General features: G+C 34.8%; 1 long non-coding RNA gene across 1 annotated transcript; it reads left to right on the top strand.

The window, feature by feature from the left end:
- The first annotated feature begins 14473 nt into the window (after positions 1–14473).
- LOC138919076 (uncharacterized) lies at positions 14474–20230 on the top strand. Its single transcript, XR_011428982.1, has 3 exons — positions 14474–15109; positions 18147–18182; positions 19822–20230. It is a non-coding gene; the product is annotated as an uncharacterized lncRNA (long non-coding RNA).
- Positions 20231–20562: the final 332 nt, after the last annotated feature.

Genomic DNA, 20562 nt, shown 5'->3' with positions numbered 1-20562 from the left:
TTTAAGAAGCCACAAATACATGGAAAGGTATCTCATGTTAATGAATTCAAAGACTTAATATTGTCAAAATGTCTATAGTAGCCAAAGCAATCTACACATTCAGTGCTATCACCATCAAAATCCCAGTGGCATTCTTTACAGAAATAGAAAAGGCAATTCTAAAATCTTGGCAGACCTACAAAAGACCCAGAACAGTCAAAGCAATCTTGAGAAAAAAGAACAAAGCTGGAGGCATCACAATTCCTGATTTGAAAATATATTGCAAAACTAAGTAATTAAAACCATACGGTACTTGCATAAAGACAGACGTTATAGACTGATGAACAGAATAGAGAGCCTAGTAATAAACCCATGGATATGAGGTTAGCTAATCTTTGACAAGGGTGCCAAGAACACACGATGGGGCAAAGACAGTCTCTTCAATAAATGAAGTTGGGAAAACTGGATAGCCACATGTAAAAATTTTGTTTCTAGAGTTGTTCAGTATTATATATATATATAGGCATAAACCAAGATTTTCATATCCATTCTTTTTTTTAATAGAAATCAGTGGTGTTGTCTCTATTCCTCACAATGGTGTTATGAATATTCTTATAAAAGTCTCTTGGTACCTATGTACAAAAGATCTCTTAAGTAATTCCATAACACAGAATTATTGTGTTGAAGAATAGGCAAATGTTTAGCTGTAAAAAATAGTGCCAGACTATTTTCTTGAAGTTAAATTCCACCTCCCCAGCAGTGGGTAAGAATTATCTTTTAGGCTTATCTTTGATAAAACGTTATTTTCAAGATTTTAAAATATTTTCTATGCATTTCCTATCAGACTGATTTGTTTTTATTAGTTTACAGAAGTTACTTATAATTTATGGATGATAATTCTTTATTTGCCTCTCTGTTATTTACTTTTCAATTGCTTTGTAAACATATAGATTCTTGAAACATTTGAGAAATTTTTTGCTAGCTACGTATGACCAACTTTGCTTAAAATTTTCCATTTTTTGGGATTAATACTCCTTATACTGTATTTGTTTCATTCAATATTTTATGCATGTCTAAAATATTCAAGCTTGTTCCATTTGTTGTTTAAATGATCTCTATTTATATGTAAAGTATTTATTCAGGCTTGACTGACCTATCAATAAACTGTGGTGGTATTTGCAATCTGCGGTGTGTAAATGTCAACCACTCTTTTGTTTTTTCAACTGTGTAGTTACTTCACATGTTAGGTACATAGTAATTTATAGTCAATTATATTCATGATGTAGTGTATCATTTAATGATAGTTTTATTTTTTTCTTAGAATTTATTTTGTGGGATGCTGATATAGCCACCCATATCAGAATGCTTGTGTTGTGCCATCAACATGTTTTGTCCTGGGGCACAGTGGTTAAGTTCCCACATTCCACTTCAGCAGCCCGGGGTTCCTTGGTTTGAATCCTGGGTGTGGACCTATATACTGCTTGTCGAGCCATGCTGTTGCAGGCATCCCACATGAAGTAGAGGAAGATGGGCATGGATGTTAGTTCAGGGCCAGTCCTCCTCTGTGAAAAGAGAAGGATTTGTGGCAGGTGTTAGCGCAGGGCTAATCTTCCTCAAAATTAAAATTAAAAAATAAATAAATAAAGTTTTGTTCTATGGGCTAGAAGACACACCTTACACACACCCGTGCGACTGACTCCAGGCCCAGCCTTTAACCACAGTGCAGATATTTGTACCTGCTCCCAGGAGAGCTCAGTCCTCACTGAGCACTTAGTGTGGATCACCACTAATGTTTGTTTTACAAATTTACATTAATTTTTGGCCACCTGTAATTGCTCCAAATTTCTTTTAGCCCAGCCACACAAGAAAAATGACTCTTTAGGCTGCACTTAATGTTTTTGCTGCGGGAACAACACTCTTCTCCATGCAGACCTCCAGACCTTTACTTGGCTGCTCAGTGCTGCTTTCTTTGCCCCTTTTTATGTATACTATGGCTGGCTCACTCTCTACACCTCTAGAGTCTTTTCACTTGGGGTTGAAGTTTGAAAGTTCAGTGTCTTAGTTTTGCTAAAACAGATCTGTGTTTATGTTTCCCACTCTCATTGCTCTGGCATGATTTTCAAGAAGAGAGTGATAATGCCGCCTTTTTTGTTGTTGTTGAGGAAGATTCATTCTGACCTAACATCTGTGCCAATCTTCCTCTGTTTTGAACGTGGGTCGCCGCCACGGCATGACTGCTGATGAGTGGTGTGTGTCCATGTGCAGGAATCGAACCTGGGAACCTGGGCAGCCAAATCAGAGCACTCTGAACTTTACCACTACCTCGTGGGGGAGTCCCCCAACTTTATATTGTAGTAGTAAAAGTCAAAACCCTGGCTATTTCCTATTCCTTTCAACAATTGTGCCAATTCCCAAGAACTGAGCAAGTGCTTAAAAAAGTGACAAAACTATGGGGGCTAAAACCTATTGGGAATTATATATACCTTGCCATTCCCCCAAAATAATGGCTGGCATCTCTACAATGTAGTCTGGAATTCGCAAATTAATTTAAGACAATGCATAAAATCTAACTATAAAAGATACTATCTTAATAGATAATTTGATTGAAAGGATATTAGGGTTAAATACGAAAGCTCTGGAGGGCTGAGATTTATTGAGGAAACTTTAAAAAAATCCTATGATTTTAATGTTCAGTAAGTTTGATCCATTTTAACAATATTTTCCTTCTGTAGAAAGAATCCCAGATCTACACTGACCCTCAAAAACTGCTCAATGTCTAATTTTAGCCATGTATTAGGTGTGGGGGAAGAATAAAAATTATTGTGAGCACTCTGAGGTGAAAATGTTTTTCTGAACATTCAACTCATGAGAAGAAATCACAGAAAAAGAAGAAATGTAATGATATACATATTTCAATTTATAATATAAAATTTGATGTATGTTATATTTTATGAACATGACGTGCTTCTCTATTAGATTTTCAGTTTTTAACCATTATGTGATTATATCTTTTTGCCCTCATTTCCAATCATCCTGCAACTCATCCTGTGTAATAATATATACGGCATCATCTTAAAATAAAGGATCCGTATTCATGGCTAATCTAGATATATTTACAATACACTGCTATGGTGTAATATGAAAATGGAGCATTGTATATTTTCTCATGGGGATTTACCAAAGCCATATTTTGTCAGAAAGACGTTTTTTAAAACTTTAATTATATTGAACATTTTGGAAGAAAGGATAGTAGAATTTATTTCTATGTTATGTTCTAAAATCCTCCTCTGAAGCAAAAATAATATATTCAAAATGAAGGAACTCATGAGTATTACTGTATGATTTTAAAAAGTAACACATGGATACATGCATAATGTATGCATTTATGCAAAATTTTCTATATCAAGTAATTGAATATGATTACGTTAAATAAATATATTATTCAACATTCTCCATACATATTGCTAAGTTTAAGAAAACCTCAAAAAGTATAAATATGTGTTCATATTATACGTAGTATTTATTTCATGTATTGACAAATAAATATGTGAAATATTTATATAAATGTGTCAAATAGTATTTTCTACATGGATTTATATTAAGTAAAAAATAGTTTCCCATCGTTTTTACTTCTGAATCTGATCACGTATAAAGTCTTCGCTAAAATTTCACAAGCAGTGCTTTGTAATATTCATGCCAAGTTGTATCTTTCTTACTCCTCTGCTGTTACTAGTTCTTGAAGGGTACAAAACAATATGCACCAAGAGTGTAAAAATGTGAGTGTTGCCAGTAATCCTTCTAGGAGGCAGTTTATAGGAGACAGAAAATAAAAGCATTCATCAGCTGTATTGTTTTGGCAATGTTCCCACATTGTTAGTGGCATACAATATTTGTTCGTATGAATCGCAGCGAATTCCACTCCCTGGATGTTTGCAATTGCACTTTTCATGTGAGTTACTGAGCTGTTAGAGCTTGCACAGAATTAAATGTCAAACGAAATCAGCCCAAGTGTTTTATAGCATGAAATAAACCTAAGCAGGGCTCAGGGAATTCTTGATATAGTAATCCAGTGTCAATGAGTGAATCCAGGGTAAAATTTAAATGCACACTTCTATTCTATAAGAAAACACTGGGCTTAATAACATCAGATTAAAGAATACTTCCTTGTTATTATTTATTGAGTACTCCTTGGATCTCAAAGCAGATATGTGTCTACTTGACTTACTAAAATAATGTGTTATTTTTAAATATTCTTCATATATTTGCAATAAATCAAATTTAATTATGTAATTCAAATTAATTTTGTTTTTGTATTTTAAGCATTTCATGCTTCTGAATCAATTTTTGTTATTTTATTTATCATTTAACTCAAAACTAGAAAGTATTTCATAGGTGGAATATATGTAAAATTTTTATTAAAATATTAAAATAAAATATTCCCCAATCCATGTATAATTATTTAAATTTAATGAATTTATTTACATGCCTTTTCTTTGGAAAAAGATGAGGCTTGTTCAATGAAGCGTTTACGGTATTAGTTTTTTTATTCAACTACCTCAGTTTGAAGATTGTTCCATAGACAGACTGAGAGAAACGTACTGTTGGAAACAACTAATACAAGATAATATATTTTTGACATACTTGGAGGAAAACAATCATATAAAAAATTGTATTGCTTATCTATCACTGTTTAACAAATTTTCCCCAAATTTAACGGGTTAGGACAACATACCTTTATTTTATTCTGTTTCTATGACTCGGAAATTTCAGGATGACTAAACTGATTTCTTCATCTCAAGGTCTCTCACAAGGCTGCAGTGTCTGCTGGGTTTCACCTGGGGACCATTCACTTCCAAGTTCACTCCTGTGGTTGTTGGAAGGACTCAGTTCTTCATGGGCTCTTGCACTGAGGAGCTGTGTTTATTATTTTTTTTAAGGATGCTTTTTTTGGTGAGGAAGACTGGCCCTGAGCTATCACCTATTGCCAATCATCCTCTTTTTTTTCTCTCCCCAAAGCCCCAGTACATAGTTGTACATCACAGCTGTAAGTTCTTCCAGTTCTTCGATGTGGGATGTCGCCATAGCATGGCTTGATGAGCAGTGAGTAGGTCCAGGCCCAGGATCCCAACCAGCGGAACCCTGGGCCTCTGAAGTGGAGCAGCACCATAGCCGCTCAGCCGGCTGGAGGAGCTCTGGAACAGAGACTCTCAGTTCCTCACGGCTGTTGGCCTGAAGCTGCCTTCATTTACCTGCCACCTGTGCCTCTCCATGGGGCAGCTCACCACATGGCTGCTGGCTTCATCAGAATGAACAAGTAGGAACCAGAAATGGCATCATCAAGATGGAAATCACAATCTTTTGTAGTCCAGCCTTATCCCGTTACTTTTTGTCTTATTCTTCTTGTTAGAAGTAAATCATTAGACTGAGCCAACACACAAAAGGAGGGGATCACACGAGAGCATAAGATTTTAAAATTCATATAAAATAGATTATGGAAAAATGCACTTTAACTTTTGTCTTCTATAATTAAAAAACATATGCCCAAATAAATGTGACATAAGCAGAACCAGTAGCAATACTGGAAATGTTACATAAATTTTCAAATCTAGGTTAAAATAAACAGGGAAAACACAATTCTCATAGTAAAATTAAGTATGTCAAGGAAACAGAGTGGTAGTGTTGAAACAAATAAAAACTATTTCGGCACATAAACCATACCAAAGAGAAGTAATAATAATTTAAATAATCTAACCTTGCTTTTAGAAATAAAAAGGCATTCAGATTGAGTTAGGTCACAAAATAAATTTATACGGAATTTTTCAAAATAGCACAGAAAATTTAAAGGAAAATTAATTTATAAAGCTACTATAGGGAATGCAAAAGAGAAGATAGGTATCAAAACACAACCATCCTAATAAACCATTAGTTTATGTGACTAAATGAAGGTCACTTTTTATAAATATCTTTTAATTGACATTGAAGCTATTGTTAACTTAAGGGATCAAATATATAGCACATGAAAGAATTGCCTTGTTAAATAGATAGACGTAAACTGGCCCCTGTAATTTATCACTTACACACTAGGTGTCTGTAGGAAACGTTTACCGTTATATCTAAATTGGATGTATTATAATTAATTAATAAGATAACATATTTAAGTGCTTAACAGAGCGCCTGATACAAAATTACAACTCATTAATTGAGAATTATAATAAAATTAAGCAATTCTATTACACAAAACAATAAGTGGTATATAAAAGATAAATGCTTAGAAATAATAGAAGAAATTAAAAGATACATTTATTGGGAAACTTTTAACAGTTTAAAAAAGGACAATAAGAAATGATTCGGAAAACATAAGGGCTACTTGATAGATAACATTATTTCACGAATGTGACCAAATTAGATTATATAGTTGGACATGAGGAATACAACAGCAATCTTCCTGTAGTGAACACACTCTACCTTGACTACCCATGACCCTCACTTCCTGGTATTCACCATCTGAATAATCCCCTCCCCTTGAGAGTGGACAGGATCTGTGACTTTCTTCTGGTCAACAGAATATGGGAAAGATGACATTGCTTAGAAGATGTAATTAAGATCCCAAATGAATTGATTTTATGTTAATCAAAATATCCTAGTTGAGTCTGACTTAATCGAAAAACGTTAGAAGAGGAACTGGACCCTCTGAGAAGAGAGTCTCCCTTGTTGGCTCTAAAGAATTCCACCACCATGTTCTGAGAGGGCCTGCAGAAAGGGCCATGAGACGTGGAACTGCTGGTGGCCTCTAGGAGCTGACAGCAGCGGCCAGTGAAAGCTAGCAAAAAACAGACCCCTCAGTTCCATGGTAGCAAGGAGATCAATTCCACCGACAGCTTGAGGGAGCTTGGAAGCAGATTTTTTTTCCCTTTCAAGCCTCTGATGATACCACAGCTCAACCTGCACCTGATTCCAGCCTTTTAAGACTCTGACTGAGGACCCCAGACTCCTGATCCCCAGAAAGTTTGAGCTAATAAATGTGAGATAATAAATGTTTGCTGTTTTTCGCTGTTAAAATTGTGATAACTTGTTAGATAATACACTTTTAAAAATTAGGCAAATGAGCAACTGAATTCTCTATGACATATTAAACCTAGGAGAAATTTTTTTAAAAGATAAAAGTTTTAAATAAAGGAAGCAAAGCAGAAATTTTCTTAAAAATTTCTAAAATTATCCCATTAAGAATCAAAAGCAAACCCAATTTACTTCATTTAAAGGAAAGATAAAATTTCAAATATGTTAAGAATTTTTTCTGGGGCAGCCTTGAGGGCCTAATGGATAAAGTTTGGCGCTCTCAGCACTTTGGCCACCCGGGTTCATTTCTGGGTCGTGGAGCCACACCACCCGCCTGTCAGTTGTCATGCTGTGGTGGCAGCACACATTGAAGAAATAGAAGAACTTACAATGAGGATGTACACCATGAACTGGGAGACTTTGGGGAGGGAAAACAATGAGGAAGATTGATTGTCCCTGCAAAAAATAAGAACTTTTTCTGTTTGATTTGCTCCCTTAGACCCAAATGCTAGCATAGTGCCTACCATGTACTAGAATCGTACTTCTCTATTACCTTTCAACAGTGTCGGTCAGATCATGAGACTTCACCAGATCAATGAAAAGAGAGCATAAGCGATATTTCTCTCTCAGAAGTTTTGAGGGCCAGCATATGTCTCACCAAATTCCCTTTTCCTTCCTTGGAGAATACAGGTGCATGTGTCAAAGTGGAAACTCTGCTGCTACCTAGTTATCTAAGATGAGCAGAGCCTGCATGACAGGAAGTATGACTAAGAATACAATATTGGCTATATGATGTCATGAAGGTTTAGGTTTATTTGTTACTGCAGCAGACTGATTTGTAAAAATGATGCTTGAAGTAGGTGCTACTGTGACAAAAGCAAAACACAGAAACACAGCAATGGTTAAAGAGTCCGTTGATTTAAAGGGTTGGATGAAATTAGTACTGAAGTCTAGAAGGAGAATGATAAACATTATACAGCGACAGAACAGTCGGTACAACTGTCCTTGTGATCAGGTGGAATGTGCTAATGTTCTACTGAACTTTTATTTATAGAAGATGTTAGGAAACATATTCTCAGTATGGATAGATGAGTGACCAATGGTTTCAACAGAGTAAGTACTATTTTAAAAAAAGCGATGCCACCAAGATAAAATATATAGCAAATTTGAAGAAGAATGGAAAAAGAACAGAGAGAGGCTAGAAATGCAGAGACTTGCAGGGTTGGAAAACACAAATTGTTCTCAACTCTCGAAGAAGCAAAAACAAACTAAGGAGACCTACAGAGGCCAATGAAAATTTAGAATTGTGTGAATGATCAAATCAAAGAATTCCTTACTAAATTGTATGAACGAATTAAAGTGGTAATATTAAATCGCATCAATTAGACAAAAATAGCTCACGGAAAAGAGGCCAAAGGTACAACTCTCCTACCAAAGCCTAATAAACTCACATTAACCACATGAGATGAAGAGGGAGAAAGAGAGGGGGCGGGGTCTGGGGTCAGAAAGCAAAATAATAATAGTAATAATTAATAGTAATAAAGCAGATACGAGACATTATGCAGGAAATGAACTGTGTATTACGGTCTTATACTCACAGCTATGTAGCACATGGAGTTCACTGAATTCAAACAGATAAGAAGCTAATTGAGTTAAGGTTGTTTGTACTGTCATAAGCATCACTGGCCTGTACTAAATGACAATAAAAGACTCTAGTGCCTGCACACATCAACATGCACAAAGCGGGCTGAGAAAGCTGCTCAGCCCCTGGGCGTAGTTCTGGATACCAAATTCCAGAGTGGGCAGGGATCAGACTGTAAAGGAAGGGTCACACAGAAGGTGAGGCCACTGGTGATGGAGAAAAATACACAAAGTTGCTTGAAAAGAGCTTTGTCATCCCCTGCTTAGGAGGCCTACTAACAAAAGCCAAATGGGATTTGAGCATCATTCCAAAGTTCTACCAGAATAACAGTTACAACGCAAAACAAAGACAAAACTGTAATTATAGATCATATATATTTTGATCTTTGCCTATCTGAAAAGATCTCTTCTACACTCTGCCCCATTTGCTCCAATGTGGAATCTAAATGTCACAATACTTTTCCATTAAAGACCTTGTGATTTTTTTCCCATGGTCTTCTAGAGCTCAATGTTCTGGAGGAGCTTTCTAACACTAACCTGATTCTCTTTCCTCTGTAACCATCTCCCTGAATTAGGTAACTCACAGGCTTCCTATTTATCCTTAGAATATGTGACTTTCACTGAGTAATATTTTGTTTTGTTTTCTTTTCAATACTGTCCATTATTCAGTGGCCTTTTTGTTATTAACGATTAACCATTTCTTTATTTCAGTTTTCACCATTAGTTTGATTTTTTTATACCTCCCTATCCACCCAATTTTGTGCTCCTGGAAGTATTATTCTACGGATTTGGATGTTCTAGATCCCGTGTGTCATGTCTTAGCCCTCAGTATTTTAATCTCTTCTTTGTGTGTTTGTTCTGCATTCCAGTGGAATATCTAATATTTATCTTCCAAATCACAGACAGTATTCCATATTATCCACTCAGTTTCTCTGTTGACTTTTTCCCCATTATTTTTACCACCATACCTTTTGTTTCCCAAAATGCTCTTTCTTGCCAAGCTTATTTATTGATTCGTTCCTGAAAAAAGTGCTTAAAGTTGTTTTTATTGCAAAGTCCTATCTGTTTTCTGCATTCAGCTTTTTTATCAATAGCTGGTTGTCCTAATGAATCCACTCATTTTACATCTATTTTGAAAATTTTCTGTTTCTCCTCGTATGTCTGATTATTATTTTTTCAAATCTGTCATTTTTAGGAAAAGAATGTCTAGATTGACGTAGAATGATGGATTGTTCAGCATCCTTCATGAATCATCTCATTGCTCAGTATTCTGAGGAATACATTTTCTATTTCAGTTGGTCCCTGTGTACGCTGAAAAAAAATCGAGAAGAAATCTTATTTCTATCTCCCTAAATCCTTTCACAGGAAAATAAATAGAACATGCTTAATATAAGGCAATGAATAACTATTACTAAACCCATTAATTACTGGTGACAAAGTGAGCAAATCTGTTGCAGTAAACATCTAGTGTGCTGATGTCACCCTCTTGTCCCTAAGGCAGGATCCTCTCATTTTCTTGGCATTTTTCTCTGGGACAATTGGAGCTATCAATTAGAAGGTTATCAGTTAGAAGGTTAATTCCACATCCTGGACCATACATTCTGACATTATTTTGTGTTTCTGTCAAATGTGCTTGCTCCAAGAGAACAAAAATGGCACACTAATTCTAAAGGATATCATCAAAATGAACAGAATGTTCAATAAGGCAATCCCACCCCTATTGGTCTGTGTCCCAATACTTATCTTCCAAAGCAAGTGCTTTCTTCTCATATGACTGATCAACCTTAGCGTCTCTTCAGTTATGCAGGCCTAAATTATTATCAGGCTGCCTTCTATGACTTAGTGAAAAAGAAGTTAATAAATATTACTGGGGTTATACGATGTGTAAAGCTTTTACATGTCCTTTTTAAAAGCTCATTAACTTTTCAAAAAACTAAAATGAATAAATAGATGTTCTTCCTACTTCATCATCCACCCAAGCACAAATTTGTGACAAAGATCACTTCCACATCCCTCCTGGTAATCCAATCCCACATTAATGAATTGTCAGGGGCTTTGTCTAGTGGAAGTTTTATGTGTGTGTTGGTTGAGTGAGGTGTTTGACATGAGAGTTTGGGTCTGTTTAGAAGTCTTCCAATAGATGGTAAACTTCTTCAATCAGGAGATTGCCTACGAATTCCCTTAAATGGCATGATCCCTTTTAAGTTGCTTTTCACACCAAATGAAGCCTGAGTGCATAGCCTGTGGTTAACTATTCAGTGTGTTGGTCCCTGGAGGAAACCTTAAAAGTCCTGTACTTCATCTCCTCGTCTATTCCCCAGGCAGCGCAATCTTCCAAACTCTGAGGTGTTAGGGTTGTTTGAGTCCACTTAGAGTCGTAGTTCTTGGGATTCAATAAGAAAGGAAATACCACATCATTCAGGATGTTTTCCAAATATGTTAAATCATTTTTGTCTTCCAAGTTTTATTAATGGCACCCAAATGCTTGCTGTGGTAAATCCCTTCTTCTCTTTGTCTCTGTTGCCAACATTGACAGATTTCAGTGCCATATCCCTCAGTTCATTTTTAATAGTCCCTGGCAACTCGGATTGTACAAGTCAACTTGTGTGGGAATGACTAGCTCAGAATCTGAATCCCTTCACTTTCTACCTTATTACCCAGCTTGCCTTGTTTCCAGTCCCTTCTGTTCTGAGCTTTGATTGTTTTCAGGGCTCAGTTTAGAAAATCTGCTCACTTATTCCTCCAGGTTTTCCCCTTTTGCCTGCTTTGAATCAAAGGCTATTCTGCACTGATCAGCTTTGCCCTCCATCTGTTCCCATCTGCTTCATATCTCCCAGAAATTCCTCAAAATTCCGCTGTATTGAGACAACCTCTCTTATGTCCCAGCGATGCTCAAATTTTTTAAAAATTATTTCCAAGTACCTTTTTGAGAAGAGGAAGAAAACATACGTGCTAAATAGTCTATTTTTAACAAAGATAATTGAATTTACCCATGAAGTCCCCTTGCCTGTCTGTATTTTCATTTATCTTCTGTTCTACTTTGTCTTCATGTTTGCTCCATAGTTTTTACATAAGACGGTGATGAGAAATCTCAAATACTCATGTTCGTAATTTTCCCTGATAAAAACATCTTCACGATTCCCAAATATTCAAAGGTATTCCATTGGAAAACATGAAAATTTTCAATTGACTTTGGTCCCTCTGTACTTTTAATTTGATTCTATCTAGAAATAAGATAACCTTTTCTTAATCAATATTCCTGTTTACAGATTATGCTTTATGAGGTAGATTTCCACTTGATTAAATTCTTACGCTAATCTGCTTCACGTTAATATAAGGAAGTAAATTTAGAAGCCAATAAAGTGTTTCTCATGATGACTACTTGTGTATATTTAGATTATTTGAAAGATTTCTAGGTTTTCTATCAAGTCATTTCAGAAGCCTATCTTTGTGTGTGTGTGTGTACATGTGTGTGTCTGCCTGTGCGCGTGAAAACAGCTGTTCTGCTAATCAGGGAATCAAAGGCTGCAGAAGTGGATTCAGTGATGAGACATCCCTTTGCATCGGACCAAATCTAATCCAGAGTATAACTTATCTAAGCTATCAACTCTTCAAAAGACTGTGACTTCTGAGCACTCCCAGCTTTGTATGTGATTCCTGTAGACAATACAACTGATTATAAGTTAGAACTTACAACAAAGACTATGTCATCATATGCCTTCTTTACACTGTTAACAGTGTCTTCATTAATTATTGGTTACATCTTTATCATTCTATTGCATCTGTCATTGCCGTCATTTTGATGCCCTAGAATAAACTTTAATTTCTGCATTTGATTTCATGGAGATGACAAACATCGATACATTGCCAAATTTCCTTTACATGACTTATGCACAATATTTCAAAATAGCTTTAGTACCTGCAGTGAAATTTACCAAAGTTATCTTTCTTCTCTTCTCTTTTCTTTTTTTAATCTTTTCATTGGGCTTCTTATCCCCTTATGTTGAAACATAAGAAGATAACTTGTCTGAAAGCATTGTTTCTTGTTTTTCTATTTACTTTAGTAGAAGATTATTCCACTATGAGTTCTGATATAATGTTACCACTGAATTCAAGTAGCACAATTTCTGTTAAGGTGACAGTATATTGTACTTCACTGTAAATGCTTAAAAAGATTTACATTTTCTAGGCCAAAACCAAATTTTGTTTTAATTTTAAAATAATTGTTAATTTGCAAAGTAGTCAATAATAAATATCATATTTTTCACCCAGATTTGACTTTCACTTGAAGTGTTCTTGGATTGTTATTTCAGGTTAGTAGATTTGGCTAAATTCCCTAAGGCTTTGTCAGCTGCAAGTGTTTTAATGAGTGTTAAGAGACAATTGTTGGAAGACAGATTGAAACATCATTCAATCAATCAAGAACATTATTCAATATGTATTTATTTTACTAAGTTATTACTTAACTTTCAAGAAATTATTATATCTTCTCACATAGTGGTTTTAACATGTAATAGACGAGTTACTTGGAATTGAAAAATACGATATATTGATGATTTACTTTTGGCCAAACCCAAGCCATGTTACAAGTGAGAAACTTTCCTCTTAAACAGAAATTCCTTTTCGGTACCACTCAAATATGTTATTTGAAATGTTCTATTTAGCTATCTACTCATCAGTGGCTAAGAGCAAGAACTGTGTTTTCAGAATATGGGTCCTGTCAATTCATTTTGTAATCTGTGAACTTGGGGAAATTACTTAAACCTTCTTGTTATCAGCAGCATAAGACAGGAATCATAAATTTACCTTTTTAAATGGATGGGGTAAATAGACAATTTAGGTACAACTCTTAGAGTGGTACCAGGCATAATCATATGTGCTGAATAAGTGTTACCTTCTATTGTTCTATCTGCCTATATAACTATCCTTCTGGGTTCTTGTCTAGCTACATTGATTTTGTAAAATCTTTTATAAGTTATGCTGTGATATCAAACAAGCTAGTTGCTTAAAATACATAATATCCACTCATTTCTCATTTACGAAATGTCCACTGTGGTTAGGGCAACCCGCCATACATGCTATCCCCTATGTGGGCATATTATTTTAGGTTGCTTTGATCTGGGGCACCACTGTATGAATCCATGTAATGAACTCATAAGATCACAGTGGCATGGCAAGATATCTTAACTGCTTTCATCTAGAAATGGCATTCATACTTCAGATCACAGTTCATTAGTCAATGAAGTCATCTGGCTATGTCACACGTCAAGGTGACTAGAAGCTTCAGTCCTCTGACGTGCCCAGGTGGGAAAAAGAATTAGAAATATTGAAGAGCAGTAACAATATCTTTATCTTTATCTACTGATTCTTTACCTTTCTACGTAGAAATTAGAAGTGCCATACATACTGAATCTTCCTCACTCAATTTGAGAGGAAGAAACTAAAATCTGGAAGGGAAAATTATTTATTTAGAGTAACGTGATATGCAAGTGACAGTACTAAGACTCATAAAAGGGATCTCCTTATCTTTAGTTGTCCATATTCTTTCCACTACAAAAAACACACAATAATTTCAATTGAATCCAGTGGGTAATAAATAACTATTTGGAGTCCGCAGAAATAGTAGAGCTTTAAAATGATCAAAACTACACAAAAGTTTTGGCAATAAGTATGGAGAAGAAAAGATGGCCACAAAGAAAACTACAAATCTTATCTGAAATATCTAAGTAAGGAAAGCGTGGTAGCCAGTGTGAAAAATAGAATTCTCCAACGAGGTCTGATTCAGTCCAGGGCGTCTCTTCCCTGGGTGCTCGGTCTTGGCTGTAGGTGTAGTGATTGCTTCTTATACCTGCTCTTTCTGTAACTTTACAGTTCTCTTTACATCTTACCAGCCAATTCCCTACCACTTTAATCTGTTCTTGTGGAGAATCATTCTTTGTATTAAACTTTCCCTTCTCAAATTTTGTGTGACTCTCTGTCATGATTAGACTCTGACTAATACACAGCAAAACCTAAATCAAATATATAGCTCTGCTTAGGCCAAATGCTTTCAAATTTCTGAAGATACTTACTCTCCTGTTTAATAGGTACATGAATAATAAACCCTCATATAAGAATTAAAGATAATATTATATACTTTAAAGCTTAATGTAAGTGCTTAATAAATGTTTCTTGAAGCTGAATCAGGAATTAAACCTGAATCTGAATGAGGTAATATGTATCTAGAAGGGTACTGAACCCAGATTATCAGAAGTTAAGGAAACCAGATTCAAGAGATTTGTTAACTAAAGAATAGGAATGTTTGAGATATAGAATTGTCAGCTAGATTAAATAATTTTACATTTTTACTTGGTTGTATTATAGTTGAGAACAGCAAACAATGGAATGCAGAAAGATCCAATAACGAAAGAGACTCTGAAGATGCCAGAAGAGTGTAAGTGTGAGAAGGAATGTTCTCTGGGTAATATCTATGATTATAAAGGTCACATTAATTAATGTGATATATTTTATGCGAATACAATTTAAATAAATGGAAAATTGTGATAAGAAAGATATTAACGTAAATACTAAGCTATATATCAACATTGTGCCTTTTCAAAGCAAAATTCAGTTTATGATTCTGGGAAAATTAGAGGCATAATATATTAACAATTTGCTATTAATTGCCTAATGGAATTCCAAGAAATAGTAATGAAAGCTAATATTGTTATATATTCAAATTTTATCATTTTTGTAGTATTAATATTTAAAGAATAATAACTTTAATTGAATATTTGTTACACTAAGATAGGAAGGAGATTGTTAGCCATTCTCATAAATTTTCGTGTTAGCATTTTGTGAGTACTCATGTACTGCTTATAGACTGGATTTGGTTATGAATATATGTGTGAAAATCAGTGTTTGAAAACATCACTATAGCTTTTTGCTCTAAATTTGCACAGCAGCTTAGAGAGGAATAAGTGCATGAGATATCTGCAATTTTAGACCTTCTGCACTTCAAATTATTGCACAGCAAAAACTCCTATAGGAGCTGGAGAAACATAATTATTTCACAGTTGATGTAACTTAAAAACAGTTGAAGAAATTCAGCTCCCATTTCTCAGCAAACTGAAAAATGAACCTTTTTGTGGCACCAATTCTAATATTCATGTCTCCAGAACGGTATTTTTTACGTCATTGTTAAGAACTAACCTGAGTTACGTCTCTGGGAATTTATTAAGAAATAAAGCAAAAGGGTAAACAATGACAATTAATAACCAATACTACCTCTGAAAGTTGCATTAAAAACAGGATATTTTTATGATAATCAATACATTATTTTTCTGCTTATTTTTTATGGTAAAGTTATATTGCTTATATTTTACACTAGAGATAGTAATAACTTGCTCCTCACTTACAGTTCCTTCTTAGCAAAAACACTGCCTTCCTGAAGTACTCCATCACACTATCGCCTTCACCACTGTAGAGTGCTAACTCGGCCACTCTGAACTAATTAGCTTTCACTTCCCAAATGTGAATTTTGTCTGCAAAGATCCAAGCTCAAAAGTTGATGCACACTCACAGCCTAACATCCTATATTGGGCTGTCATAACAGGTATTTCCACATAGGGGAAGATGCCTGGAATTCAGTTGCTTGGGGTGGTAAGTAAAACAGTGTGTAGGAAGACCCAGAGGAGAGAAATGGAGGAAACATCAGCTGCACTCATCTAGCGGTAAAGTTTTCTGCAGACACATTTTTGGAATAGCACTTATACTTTCCTTCTTGAGGCATTATTTCTGAATGAGTTTTAGTTCTTCGGAACCAAATAATCACAAAATAATCTGAATATAAGACATGTTTGAAAAATGCTTTAGGGACCTCACCAATTTGATATTCTTTCTTAAAGAAATCTAGTAGGAAAAATAGAAAGAGTTTAATACATATACGATTTGCATATTTGTAACATATGCATTCTAACAATGAATGCTACAGGGTTCAATACCCTTCATTTTCATTCACATCTGTGATGCATTTTCACATTTGCCCTCCCCTACAGATTTCGCTGAACACATAGACTAGGACAGGAAATAAGAACAAATCCTTACGTAGAAATGTTTTATGTAAATTGAAGACCCCAAAAGACAAAGAAAAATATCCTAAAACACCTTAATGCTTTCTTAAGCCTTTCTTCATAAGCTGATCTAATCATAATTTTCCCTGTCACAGTTCATGGTAACACCTAACACCACCCTTCCAGATTCAGAGGACCAAAGTAGACAAAACAAAACAAAACAGGAAAGCAGAACTATGCTTGCCTTGTCTCCTTACCCTCTTACTGCAACATCACAGAATCCATCAATCAGATAAATCAATAAGACAATTTCCATATTCAGTTTGATTACTCCTCAATTACTTTGATTACTCACTTCCACAATTACCATTCTGTTTCAATCCCATTATTTCTCCCTAAAATAATTACAATAGCCCCCTATTTGGTCAATCTTCTTCCTCACCTTTGTCTTTTCTAAATATAATAGTAGATTGGTTCCACTGAAATGTGTCAGGTCATACTACTGCTCTGCACAAAACTGTCTAATGATTTAGCATCAAATTTTCATTTAAAACTAAGTATTTTTTAAACTGTTTGCAAGGTCTGACATGATCTAGCCTTGTCATTTATCATCTTGGATCTGGGACTTGAAAAATAATAAATTTCATGTGGCTTTAGATATAACTGTAAATTTCCTCATATCTAAAATATATATAATATTTCAATATTTTTAATTTAACTTAGGGTTCATTGGGTCATGTTATATTAATTTCTATCAAATTCCGTACTGTACTATATATTTAAAAGAATTCAAAATTAAAATAAATTTTAAATGCAAAATGCTATCTTTAACTTTGGTTGATGGAAAAATAAATCAACAATGTTGTTTTAAAACCAAGTATATATTTTATTAAAAGAAAATTGAGGGCTCAGCCCACTGGTGTAGTGGTTAAGTTCCTGTGCGTTGCTTTGGCGGCCCCAGCTTCACTGGTTCAGATCCCTGGTGTCGACCTACACCCTGCTTATCAAGCCATGCTGTAGCAGGCATCCCACTTATAAAGTAGAGGAAGATGGACACAGAGGTTAGCTCAGGGCCAGTCTTCCTCAAAAAAAAAAGGAGGGGGGAGGAAATTGAAGTATTCATACAAATAGGGAAATTAAATTTAAGTACAGTGAAAAGCGCAAAACCAAGAGGGTAAAATCTGAAGAGGATCTTATAGGAAAGCGCTAAAACTTATGAGTGTTATAATAAAATTAATTGGCAACCACTGTGGGCAATAAAGCAAAGTAAAGGACCATTCCTTCACTTTGATGGTTCCCGTAAAGGGAAACATTTCTTTACACGGCACTTAACCAACGTTGTGGGTTATTGAGTTAAATGTTTTGGCTGAAATTCAGGGAAAGATAATTTCCTAATCATTAATAACTCTGGATTTCTAGGAGCTAAGATGAGGGTGATGAAGTTTCATGCTTCAGGTAAGTAGCAATTTTACATTGACTACAAATTCATATTCGACTTCTCCTGTGTCCCAGATTCTCTAATTCAAATGCAGTGAATATATGAAATTTGTTTTCGTTACCCTCATAGTCATTCTTCTTTCCTTACCTCCTCTCTCACTCACACAATCATTTTTGTTGGGTTATTCATGCTAAACTAATCCTATGGAACTATTTCCACTTTTGATACAATGACATGTACTATGGTAATTTCTTCTTCTAACCACATTAACCACTACTTGAGATTGAAAGTACAGGGATTGTACTGGTATGATTCTTCTTCAGAGAGAAATACTTTATTATAATGTGCTACTTTGGAGAAACTAAATTTATCATGGGTAAGATTCATTTAAAAGTTCACAGACTATAAAATCAAACATCTGTGTTTGACACTTAAATCTGCCTCCTTCATTTTGCATGTTTTCAGGGAATATCTAGATTTACTAAACTTCCATTTACTAGTCTATAAAATAGACACTGGTCTGATCAGGTGGTTGTAGCTTCTGGTTCATGTATCTAAGTTGCCAGACACATGCTAGGAATTCAATAAGTGGTGTAAATCATTGGATATGTATCTTTTATTTTCTTTCTCCAATAATACTTTTACTTAAACATCAAAAACTCTTTTCCGTTATGTTCCAAATAATAATGAAATATGTTCTTTTAGTAGTGAGGAAGAAAATAATTAATGTAAAATAGGAATAAATATGCTGTTGGCTTTTAAGATGTACTACTGCAGTGACTAGTGGAGGATTACTGACAGATACTAAGGGAACTCATCGGGTCTTTCCTTGGGCTGTGCCATCATATCCAAATATTTTCACTAGTAGTAGCAGTTTCTGCTTATGTGGGTAACAGCAAACACACAGAGTTTGGTAGCAATTGTGTCTTGACAGTGATTTTTTGTGTGACCTTTGATGAATTATTTGAACTTTTTATATGTCAAGTCTTATCACACATGAATGAGAATTGTACTACCTATCTTAAGAATTGCTGTAAGAATTTAAAGAGGCAATGCATTGGGCCCATTTCCCAAAAATAAAGTAGTTTAATTTTGTTTGTTTACTTCTTTTTCATTTTGAAGCAATCATCTTCAATTAGCTACATCCCTCCCTCAGTAATTCTATTCTTTGTGATTTTTTTTTTCTCATTTGAAGTCTTGATATATGATGCCACTTGATCTATCTTACTTTTAAAAACCACAGCTAAGATTATGTCTACATTATCAGGATACAGAAATTGGACATAACTAATAGATATTCAACAGATTACTACACATGGTTGTTTTATTGTCTTAGAATTACTGGCTTCCTTGCATTCTCTTGAAGAAATATTAAACACTTTTCGATAAATGCATCTCTTCTGGTTTTTCCAGGAATGCGGTCTCTTGTGTTCCTATATTAGAAGCACTTAGATCATACTCTCAATGAATATCTTTACACTTTATGGCATTTGCTTTATAGCTCATGTTTGAAATCATTGTTTTCTTTATTCTTTTCTTTTTACAAAATGACTTAGCAACTATGGACTTCTTCTACTCAAACACTCTTATAAAAGAACTTTTGGTGAATTTCAGTTTTTTATTTCTGTTGGTGTTATTTTGGTTTTCTTTTTTTAGTGAGAAAGCCTGGTCCTGAGCTAACGTCTATGCCAATCTTCTTCTATTTTGTATGTGGGATGCCATCACAGCATGGCTTGAGGAGCAGTGCGTAGGTTCCCACCCAGGATCCAAACCTGCAAACACCAGGCTGCGGAAGTGGAGCATGTGAACTCAACCAGCACGACACTGCACTGGCCCCTTATTTCTGTTGGTTTTAATTACTCTCGTTAAATTGATGTCCAAAATCTCTCAGGGCAAGTTTTCTAAATGCCAAATAATCAAATTTTCAGTGAATTCATGTGTAAACATGCCCTCCAAATGTTGAATATTCAGATCATCTTATATAATACGGAAAATGACTAAGAAAATTTCATTTATCTCTTAGTAAAGTGTTAAAACATAACATTAATTAAAATTGTAACTAACATTTATTGCATGATGAATCTTTTTCAGACTATGGTTTATGTATATTTATACGTATAATCCTCATAACAACTCTATAATGTAGTCACTGGTGTCATCTTAATTTTACAGATGAAGAATCTGAGACCTGAAAAGATTAAATAATATGTTCAATATGATGAGTTTCTTAGGTGACAAATCAGGAATCTGATCCAAGATCATGTTTCCAGAGCCAATAGTCTAAATCATCAGACATTTTTGTTCCTAGTAAGGGTGAAGAAGTTTTAATATTTTAAAATTTGCTGAGTTATTTTGTGTTATGGTAACACAATATAAATATAAATGTTCAGAGTGAAC

Source organism: Equus caballus, chromosome 19, assembly GCF_041296265.1.
Source record: "Equus caballus isolate H_3958 breed thoroughbred chromosome 19, TB-T2T, whole genome shotgun sequence".
NCBI lineage: Eukaryota > Metazoa > Chordata > Mammalia > Perissodactyla > Equidae > Equus > Equus caballus.
This window is presented reverse-complemented; position numbering and strand designations above follow the sequence as displayed.